The sequence below is a fragment of the Notothenia rossii genome, assembly GCF_949606895.1.
Source record: "Notothenia rossii genome assembly, chromosome: 4".
Lineage (NCBI taxonomy): Eukaryota > Metazoa > Chordata > Actinopteri > Perciformes > Nototheniidae > Notothenia > Notothenia rossii.
In genome coordinates, this window is record NC_136902.1 from 50773880 (window position 1) to 50785134 (window position 11255).

The window sequence follows — 11255 nt, forward strand, 5'->3', positions numbered from 1 at the left end:
GTTACATGATAACAAAAGAAGAACATTTTCAAGATCAGATTTATTTCTAGAGCGCTTTAAAAAACAAACTTGTTGTATTTGTTTGAAAAGGATGTTTTAAAAAAATCTGATGTCGCCACATTTTCCTTTTGAAAAAAACAGACAAGCACGTAATTAATGATAAGCTGTAAGCAGATATTGCATGTTTGCGGTGGCATGTGTGAGTTCCCAGCTAGACATTTTTGGTTCTAAAAATATTCTGAGTATGTTACCATTGATTGTTATACAGGACTGTCTCAGAAAATTAGAATATTGTGATAAAGTTCGTTATTTTCTGTAATGCAATTAAAAAAACAAAAATGTCATACATTCTGGATTCATTACAAATCAACTGAAATATTGCAAGCCTTTTATTATTTTAATATTGCTGATTATGGCATACAGCTTAAGAAAACTCAAATATCCTATCTCTAAATATTAGAATATCATGAAAAAGTATACTAGTAGGGTGTTCAACGAATCACTTGAATCGTCTAATTAACTCGAAACACCTGCAAGGGTTTCCTGAGCCTTGAAAAACACTCAGCTTGGTTCAGTAAACTAAATCACAAGTATGGGGAAGACTGCTGATCTGACTGCTGTCCAGAGGACCGTCATTGACACCCTCCATCAGGAGGGTAAGACACAAAAAGAAATTTCTCAAAGAGCAAGCTGTTCACAGAGTGCAGTTTCAAAGCACATCCACAAAAAGTCTGTTGGAAGGGGGAAATGTGGCAGGAAACGCTGCACAACCAAGAGAGATGACCGCAGCCTTAACAGCATTGTGAAGAAGAGTCGCTTCCAGAATTTGGGGGAGCTTCAAAGACAGTGGACTGAAGCTGGAGTCCAGGTATCAAAAGTCACTGTTCACAGACGTGTCCGGGAAATGGGCTACAATAGCCGTATTCCCATGGTCAAGCCACTTCTGAACTCAAGACAACGGAAGAGGCGTCTGACTTGGGCTAAGGAAAAGAAGCACTGGACAGTTGCACAGTGGTCCAAAGTCCTCTTTTCAGACGAAAGCAAGTTTTGTATTTCATTTGGAAGTCAAGGCGCCAGAGTCTGGAGAAAGGCTGGAGAGGAGCAAAATCCAAGTTGCTTGAAATCCAGTGTGAAGTTCCCACAGTCAGCGATGGTTTGGGGAGCCATGTCAGCTGCTGGTGTTGGTCCACTGTGTTTCATCAAGCCCAGAGTAAATGCAGCTGTGTACCAAGAGATTTTAGAGCACTACATGCTTCCGTCTGCTGAAAAGCTCTATGGAGATGAGGAATTCATTTTCCAGCATGATCTGGCACCTGCCCACAGTGCCAAAACCACCAGTAACTGGTGTACTGACCATGGCATTACTGTCCTCGATTGGCCTGCAAATTCCCCTGACCTGAACCCCATAGAGAATATGTGGGGTATTGTGAAGAAGAAGCTGAAAGACACCAGACCCAACAATGCTAATGAGCTAAAGGCCGCTATTGAAGCATCCTGGGCATCCATAACACCTCAGCAATGCCACAGGCTGATTGCCTCCATGCTACGCCGCATTGATGCAGTAATCCGTGCAAAAGGATTCCCAACCAAGTACTGAGTGCATTAATGGACATTTTCAAATGTTTGATTGTGTTTTGCTGTTATAAATCTTTTTTTTTTACTTGGTCTGAGGAACTATTCTAATTTTTTGAGATAGGATTTTTGAGTTTTCTTAAGCTGTATGCCATAATCAGCAATATTAAAATAATAAAAGGCTTGCAATATTTCAGTTGATTTGTAATGAATCCAGAATGTATGATAGTTTTGTTTTTTTAATTGCATTACAGAAAATAAAGAACTTTATCACAATATTCTAATTTTCTGAGACAGTCCTGTATATCACACAGGCTCCGTCCTCTACTGGACTCTATGGATACTACTCTCTATCATACTGTACGTGCATTCACCTACTGAGTTAGGTAAACGTAGCCGGCCAATTGGGGCGAGCCTACCTGAATGCGCGCGCAGGCCCACAGTATATAAGGTGGCTACGCCCTCCGACCTTCATCCTACACCCTCTTCAGCGAGCGGCATAGGAAGGACAGGGCCCCCAGGTAGAGGGTTACAATAAGTAAACCCTCGTTATATATCATACAGGCCGATGTATAAACGTCATGTCGTCCAACAACTTCGACCCATCACACTGCCCCTGACCAGCTTTTGGCTAATATTCAAACTGTGAGTTTTTATAGTTGCATTTCCATGGTTCAACTACAGTTAGCTTAGCTAAATTCCCTCTCAGAGTGGGATTGAGTGAGTGAGTGAGTGAGTGAGTGAGTGAGTGAGTGAGTGAGTGAGTGAGTGAGTGAGTGAGTGAGTGTGAGAGAGAGCGAGAGAGCGAGTTGTATATTAGGTTGTACTGACACGTATTTCTATAATTTTTCAATGAGTGAGGCTAGGCTAAATAAAAGAAACACATTTATGTTTGTATATGCCTTAATGCTTTGCAGTAAGGCCAGTCAGGCTCAAGGACTGAGACAACAGGGGACAGAAAGAGAGGCACAGAGAGACATACAGGGAAAAAGTCAACAAGAGCCTCAGGGAGAGACACAATGACAGGCACAGTTGGAAAGTGCAGAGAGAGAACAAGAAGCACAGGGAGAGAGACAATAAGAGGTACAGTTAGAAAGTATGGAGACACAACAAGCAGCACAGGGAGAAGCACAGACAGGAAACCAGGCCGGACAACTGAAAACCAGGAGTGCAACAGCCCATACTGTGGACTCCTGGAGATATGACTGGCTCTGCTATGAAAAAGAAAGCGGTGTCGTTACCAAAATCTGGTGTAGCACATGTAGGGACTACTACAAGAGGAATCAGAGAAAGGGTCCTTTGCACACAAGTCAAGAAAAAATTTCCTGCAGTGAACCATATATTTCAGGGACTACAAATGTTAAAAAAGACACTGCCAATACACACAACAAGTCCAAAACCCATGCTACAGCATGTCAAGCTTTCACAGCCCCAACAGTTACCATTGACTGAGAGTGCAAAATCTACAAAAGCTACATGATAAGACCAAAGACAAGATGTGCAAGCTATTTGATATAGCATATACTGTGGCTTACTGTGAGCAGCCTTAGTGTCCGAGTAAAGGAAGCATGATGTGGAGCTGGGGGTGACGTATCATAACTCAAGAGCCTGTCGCATCTTCATAGAGCACATTGCGGGGACCATGAGATACCATCTTCATGCTATAGTCAAACATAAGCCATTCTACTGCTCATTGCTCTTTGATGGAAGCATGGACAAAAGCATATCAGAGAAAGAGGTGGTCAGCATCAAGTTAATTGAAAATGGCACACCAAGAATTACTTACTTGGGTAAGAAGTACATTTTTATCTTCACATTCATGTGTTTGGATAATTTTGTTTTGGTATGTTTTTGATATCAATCAAAAAAGCTTTTGTATTTCTGTAGTCAACTCTCATTTCCGTTGAATACAATAAGAGCTGCCACTCAGCGTGAAACTATTTAAATAACTTTATGTAAATAAAATAATGATTTTTTTGTGTGTGTATTTTTTTGCTTTTGCTTTTCAGTTTTACAGAGCCAGAGTCCTGTAATGCTGCGGGAAGACTGAAGGCCATTAGAGAAAAGTGTAAGGAGAACCATCTTAACCTCAGTAACTGCTTGACTGCAACAGCAGCTGACGGGGCTTCTGTCAATTTTGGGATGACAAACGGTGTCCTTACTTAAAATATTTTTGGTCAATGTTTTTGATAACATTGTTCGAACATTATGCCCTACTATTCTTAAAACATTTTCAGCGGGAAGTTTTATTTTGGTTCCCAGAAGGTTCTTCTGAAAGGTAGGATAACGTTCTCTAAAAACATTCTTAAAATGTTTGGTGATAACCTTAAGATGTTTTTGATAACCTTCTTAAGATGTTTTTGATAACATTGTTAGAACATTATGCCCTACTGTTCTTAAAACGTTTTCAGCGGCACGTTTTATTTTGGATCCCAGAATGTTCTTCTGAAAAGTAGGATAACGTTCTCTTAAAACATTCTTCACATGTTTGGTGATAACTTTCTTAAGATGTATGAGTGCATTGAGACAATGAATAGGACGTATAAAAACGAATTTGCATGCCAATATTCACTCACATGCACTTATAATCATACTAAGGCATGTAGGCCCACAGTATTCATAATATCATATGTGTAAAATATCAGAAAATAATCACACTTTTTTCTGACTATAAAGGTTGTGTCTCGTATGTAGGTTCTAACTGTTAGATAAGCTATCTGGCCGTGTGTGGTTTGTGAGGGCTGCATATAAACAGTGTCCGCTGTTTATGCATATTGGATAAAAATCGTTATTGCACCCTGTAGATTTGAGACCGACAGACATAGAGGAACGGACCGACTGTCACTGCCCGTCCCTGAAACCCCTGTTAGTGTTTGTATGTGTTTGTTTCTACTGTGTGCCTCTCTCTCTGCCTGCTGGTCTGCTCGACACGGCTGGGAGCAATCTCCAATTGTTGTCCGGATTGTTGCGTGAACGGTTTGTTGCGTGCCGCTCTAGCTTTTTAGCAGCATATTCTTTGACAACTTGGCCTGCTTTTGCCTCACACTCATTTTTGTGTCTCTCCCAGGAGGAAACGAAGGCCTTCCACACTCCCAATACCAGCCAGGCCTCTCCACCGTGGAACAACTGTTTCCCACTGCCGCCATAACCAACCTCCACTCCCAGCTCCCCTTTTCTAATAAACAAATGTTACTTTCCCCAGCTGATTGCGAGTCTGATTCTGGGTCCCCTCCAGAACATGTGACACCGACAGTGACTTGTACAAGCTGGTGGTCGCAATTAAAAAAGAAGAAGAAAAGACTTCTGATAAATCGGAACGATAAAGGACGTTATCCTACTGTAAAATAATAACATTCTGGCAACATAAAAAAATCTAACTTGCAGCTGAAAACGTTTTAAGAATAGTACGGCATAATGTTGCAACAATGTTATCAAAAACATTTAAAAAAGGTTATTACCAAGCATTTTAAGAATGTTTTAAGAGAAAGTTATCCTATCTTTCAGAAGAACATTCTGGGAACCAAAATAAAACATCCCTCTGAAAACTTTTTAAGAACAGTAGGGCATAATGTTCTAACAATATTATCAAAACATCTTAAGAAGGTTATCAAAAACATTTAAAAAAAGGTTATTACCAAGCATTTTAAGAATGTCTTTAGAGAACGTTATCCTACCTTTCAGAAGAACATTCTGGGAACCAAAATAAAACTTCCAGCTGAAAACGTTTTAAGAGTAGTAGGGCATAATGTTCCGAACAATTTTATCAAAAACATTTGAAGAAGGTTATCAAAACATATTTTAAGAATGTTTTTAGAGAACGTTATCCTACCTTTCAGAAGAACATTCCGGGAACCAAAATAAAACGTCCAGCTGAAAACGTTTTAAGAATAGTAGGGCATAATGTTCGAACAATGCTATCAAAAACATCTTAAGAAGGTCATCAAAAACATCTTAAGAAGGTTATCACCAAACATTTTAAGAATGTTTTTAGAGAACATTATCCTACCTTTCAGAAGAACATTCTGGGAACCAAACTAAAACGTCCTGCTGAAAACATTCCTAGAACAGTGAATGGTAACATTCTCAGAATGTTTTTAGAACCAAACATTTCTAGCTGGGTACCTACTGCCCACCAGAGGCCTGTACTACGAAGCTGGTTCAACCTAACCTGGATATGTTTGAGTTAGCCGGTTGGCCTAATCCAAAACATAAGCGCTCTCCCTAAACGGTACTACGACGCGGGTTATCAAGTGGATCGCTCAAGCCAGCCTTGCCCTATTAGGTGCGCGTTCACATGAAAGGAGTCGTATTTGGAGCATTCGACCAATCACAAACATCGACAAGCGTACTGACAGCGCAGCGTCATACTTCCTGAATGAAAAGTCAACTATAATATTAGACATATGAAGAACTTAAACTTTAAACATCCATGACTTAATCACTGTATCCAGGATAAAAGCCACATAGTTGCACCTGCAAGGTGAATACAGCTGGAAAAAGACAAAGTGTTTGAATGCGTACATTAACAGGTTTATGATATCACTGCTAAGACACGAGTGGATCTGACTTTAATTTCATTTGTCTCGAGTGTTTCGTCAACTTAATGTGTTGCTTAAAATAATATTTCTGCATACAGTAGCCTATGTGACACTGTAAGTGTTGGAAGGCCAGATACGGCTCAGCTGACTCAGATAAGGAAATATACGATACATTATCTGACCCAATCTGATCAATGATGACATGTATAGCCGCATGTCATCATTTCAGCGCTGGTTGTCTTGGTGGTGCCCAGCAAACAATGTGGGCTTCGTAAATAATTGGACAGCCTTCTGGGGAAAACCTGGTCTGATTAAGAGAGACGGCATTCATCCTACTTTGGAAGGTGCAAATCTCATTTTGGCAAACATTTCAGGGCTTTGTGGACTCAATCCATGACAAACTGGAGTTGAGACCAGGAGGCAGAGTCGCAGTCTTACACGCTTCTCTGCGCTCTCTCCTAGGCAGTCATCCATAGGAATCCCGAACCCAATAAAATACCCAATATTAACGGTGTGTGTGTCTGCCCAAGGACAATTTAAGATAAAACCTAATAGAGGTGTCATACATAATAACCTAATAAAAGTAAATGTAACAACTACTACAGTGCAACAAAACAGGAAGATTAAATGTGGTCTCTTAAACATAAGATCTCTAGCATCTAAAGCAATATTGGTAAATGATTTAATATCAGATTATAATATTGATATATGCTGTCTCACTGAAACTTGGTTGAGACATGAAGAATATGTCAGCATAAATGAGGCCACTCCACCCAACCATATCAATACCCATATTGCCCGAGGCACGGGCCGAGGAGGTGGAGTTGCAGCAATCTTTGACTCAAGTTTACTTATCAATACCAAACAAAAATTTAATTATACCTCCTTTGAAAGCCTCGTTTTTAGTCTTACGCATCCGACCTGGAAAACTTTGCAGCAGATCTTATTTGTTACAGTGTACCGTGCACCAGGTCCTTATTCAGAATTCTTATCAGAATTCTCTGAGTTTTTATCAACTTTGGTACTTAAAAGAGATAAAGTAATTATCGTAGGTGACTTTAATATTCATGTTGACGATGATAAAAATAGCCTTACTGTTGTATTTAACTCTATATTAGATTATGTTGGTTTCTGTCAGAGTGTAAATAAACCAACCCACTGCTATAATCACACTCTCGACCTTGTTCTGACTTATAGTATTGAAATTGAGCAACTATTAGTCGGACCGCATAATCCTGCTTTATCCGACCATTTCTTAGTAACTTTTGAAGTACTGTTACTAGACTAAAAAGCATTAGTCAAAAGCTCCTGCAGCAGAAACCTATCTGTTAGTGCTATAGCCAAATTTAAGGAAGAGATTCCACCAATACTTAACTCGATAGTATGTCTGCATGTAAGGGAGGAAACTTATACAAAATGTACACCACCCCAAATTGATCATGTTGTTGATAGTGCTACAGATGCGCTGCGAATAAAATTAGACTCTGTTGCTCCTTTGAAAAAGAAGAAAATAAAACAACATAGATTAGCTCCATGGCATAATGCCGAAACCCGCAAAATAAAGCAAAAGTCGAGACAACTTGAAAGGATATGGCGTTCCACTAAACTTGAAGAATCTCGTTTAATTTGGCATATTACTCTCAATGAATAAAAGAAAGCACTGCGTAAAGCGAGAGCAGCCTACTACTCTTCATTAATAGATGAGAATAAGAATAATGCAAGATTTCTTTTCAGCACTGTCGCCAGGCTGACAGAGAGCCACAGCTCGACTGAGCCTTCTATTCCCATAGCACTCAGTAGTAATGATTTTATGTGCTTTTTTAACGATAAAATTGTTACTCTTAGAAACAAAATCAATGACCTCTTGCCTTTGACCAGTATAGTATTATCAACAGCTCCCGGAAACGTAAGTTCTAATATTACACTAGATAGTAAACTAGAATGCTTTTCAGCCATAAACCTTGAACAATTAAATTCAATGATTCTCTCTTCTAAACCATCAAGGTGTATCTTAGACCGGATTCCAACTAAGCTGTTAAAATAAGTTTTTCCATTAATTAGCACTTCTTTATTAAATATTACGAATATGTCTTTATTATCAGGCTATGTTCCACAATCGTTCAAAGTAGCAGTGATAAAATCGCTTCTTAAAAAGCACAACCTCGATCCAGAGGTTTTAGCCAACTATAGACCTATTTCTAATCTTCCGTTCCTTTCAAAAATTCTTGAGAAAGCAGTCGCAAAACAGCTGTGTGATTACTTAAAAAACTATGATTTATTTGAAAATGTTCAGTCTGGCTTTAGAACACAACATAGCACAGAGACAGCTCTGGTTAAAGTCACAAATGACATTCTAATAGCCTATTCTTGTCTTGCTCGATCTTAGTGCTGCATTTGATACTATCGACCATGATATCCTATTGCAAAGACTAGAGCACTTAGTTGGCATACAGGGAACTGCTTTAGACTGGTTTAGGTCCTATCTATCTGAACGCTCTCAGTTTGTACGTGTCAACGATGAATCTTCCATGCAAACCAAAGTTAGCCATGGAGTGCCACAGGGCTCAGTGCTTGGACCTATTTTGTTCACACTATATATGCTTCCGTTAGGCAATATTATAAGGAATCATTCTGTAAACTTTCATTGTTATGCAGATGATACTCAACTGTATTTATCAATCAAGCCTGATGAAATTAATCATCTAAATAAAATTCAAGACTGCCTGAAGGACTTAAAAACGTGGATGACATTACATTTTTTTATGTTAAACACGACCAAAACTGAAGTTATTGTACTTGGCCCGAAGAATCAACGAAACAAATTATCTAAAGATATACTAACTATGGATGGCATTAATTTGGCCTCCAGTGAGACTGTAAGGAATCTTGGTGTTATGTTTGATCAGGATTTATCCTTTAACACCCACATAAAATCAATTTCAAGGACCGCCTACTTCCATCTACGTAACATTGCAAAAATCAGGCATATCTTGCCTCAAAACGATGCAGAGAAACTAGTCCATGCATTTGTTACTTCAAGGCTGGATTATTGTAACTCCTTATTATCAGGGTGTACCAAGAAGTCAGTCAAGTCGCTTCAGTTGATTCAAAATGCTGCAGCTCGTGTACTAACCAGAGTTAGGAAAAGGGACCACATTACTCCTGTTCTGGCTGCCTTACACTGGCTGCCTATAGAACACAGGATAGAATTTAAAATTCTTCTTCTCGCCTACAAAGCCCTTAATGGGCAGGCGCCATCTTACCTTAAAGAACTCATTATACCCTACTGTCCTACTAGGGCATTGCGTTCCAAGAATGCAGGGTTGTTGGTTGTTCCTAGAGTCTCTAAAAGTGCAATGGGAGCCAGAGCCTTTTCTTATCAAGCTCCACTTTTGTGGAGTCAGCTTCCAGTTTGTGTTCGGGCGGCAGACACCCTATCCGTTTTTAAGAGTGCGCTTAAGACCTTCCTTTTTGATAAAGCTTATAGTTAGGGCTGATTAGATTCAGCCCCTAGTTTTGCTGATATAGGCTTAGTTTGTCGGGGGACATCTTACTTCTTCCTTCTCTCTGTCTATACCTGTGTACTCTCATGTTCCGATTAACCCAGCTTCCCCAAATTTCTTTCTTTTTGGTGTCTATATACGCCGGGATCCGGAGTAATGGATGATCCTGCGGTCCTGTGTCATGGATCACGAGTCCTGGATCTTGAGTCGTGGCTGTGGTCCTGGATCATAAGTCCTGGATGGATATCCTCGTGGATTCATCTTCCTATTATACACAAATGCATTTCCAAACATTTGGACTACCTATGTTGCAAATGTATTATCTTTTCAATTTACACACGGCATCTATTGCACGTCTGTCCGTCCTGGGAGAGGGATCCCTTCTCTGTTGCTCTCCGTGAGGTTTCTCCCATGTTCCCCTTTAAACTGTGGGTTTTCTCTGGAAGTTTTTCCTTGTACGATGTGAGGGTCTAAGGACAGAGGGTGTCGTATTGTCATACTGATATTCTGTACAAACTGTGAAGTCCACTGAGACAAATGTAACATTTGTGATATTGGGCTATATAAATAAACATTGATTGATTGATTGATTGATTATGATGTGATATGCTGCGGACTGTAGGCTTACTTAATGTTACTCTGATCCGGTTACTTATGTTGTGGCAGATATTTAAGTAAGCTTTCTTAACGCTAATGTTATAATAGTCAGATTGCTCTGAAGATGGGAGGGGATATTCTATTAATGTTCACGTTCACACAGTCGGTGATTTTTGCCGGCCGTCTTTCCTGCAACGGCAGCTTTTCTGTATTTCCTTTCTCCTGTAATATGACTTGATCGCTTTAAACTCTGCACACTGAGCTCTGATTGGTCAGCAGGCAGTGCTTTCACTGAGTTGAGCTGTTATCCTGCAACCTAAACTGCTCCGGGGCAGGTTAGCCGCACAGCATAAGTTACCATGGAGATCTAGCCCGCTAAAAAGAGAACCAGCTTCGTAGGACCGGAAACCCAGAGTTTTCCCTGAAGTTATCCGGCTAAGCGAAAATCCTGCTTCGTAGTATACCCCCCAGGACTGTCTGCAGTTATAAAGACATTACGCTCTGCTCTAGAGGAATATGACATCACAGTTCAGGTGAAAACAAATGTCATATGGGAGCTTGAGAAAATGGCAAATATATTATTGTTAAATGTACACAATATTTGAGAGAAATCTAAAACGTGAACACAATAAACTAAATTATTGATCACCCTTCAAAGTGTCAGAAAATAAGCAAAATATGTCAACAAATGACAGCATGTTGCTAAAAAGCAGCTTTATTGACTTGAATGACCTTGTTGCTGAAAATGCTGGACATATAACATTTAAAAGGACAATCTTTAAGCTTATAAAGGCAACCTCAATTGTGATTTTTGGTAAACATAACATGTATATGTCTGCATTCTGTTTTCATAATTGACATTGTAAGTGTAAAATTGCACAAATTTTCTTAGAATCTGACTGACCAGGAGATGTAGATAAAAGGCAGGAGAACATGTATTAGTTAAATAAATGTATTGTGTTGTGAATCCTGGGTATTTAGTAGAGAATGGAGAGCAGAGATGCATATTTTTCTAATGTGTGTTTGTTTGTTTGTTTGTTTGTTT

The 11255-nt window shown here is 39.5% G+C and overlaps 1 long non-coding RNA gene across 1 annotated transcript in view; it reads left to right on the forward strand.

Moving 5' to 3' along the window:
- Window positions 1-4977, forward strand: part of LOC307035947 — a 74362-nt gene extending 69385 nt beyond the window's left edge. The window contains exons 3-4 of the long non-coding RNA XR_013807244.1: window positions 3582-3640; window positions 4640-4977. This is a non-coding gene — a long non-coding RNA (uncharacterized lncRNA). The remainder of the gene's footprint in view (window positions 1-3581; window positions 3641-4639) is intronic.
- Window positions 4978-11255: the final 6278 nt, after the last annotated feature.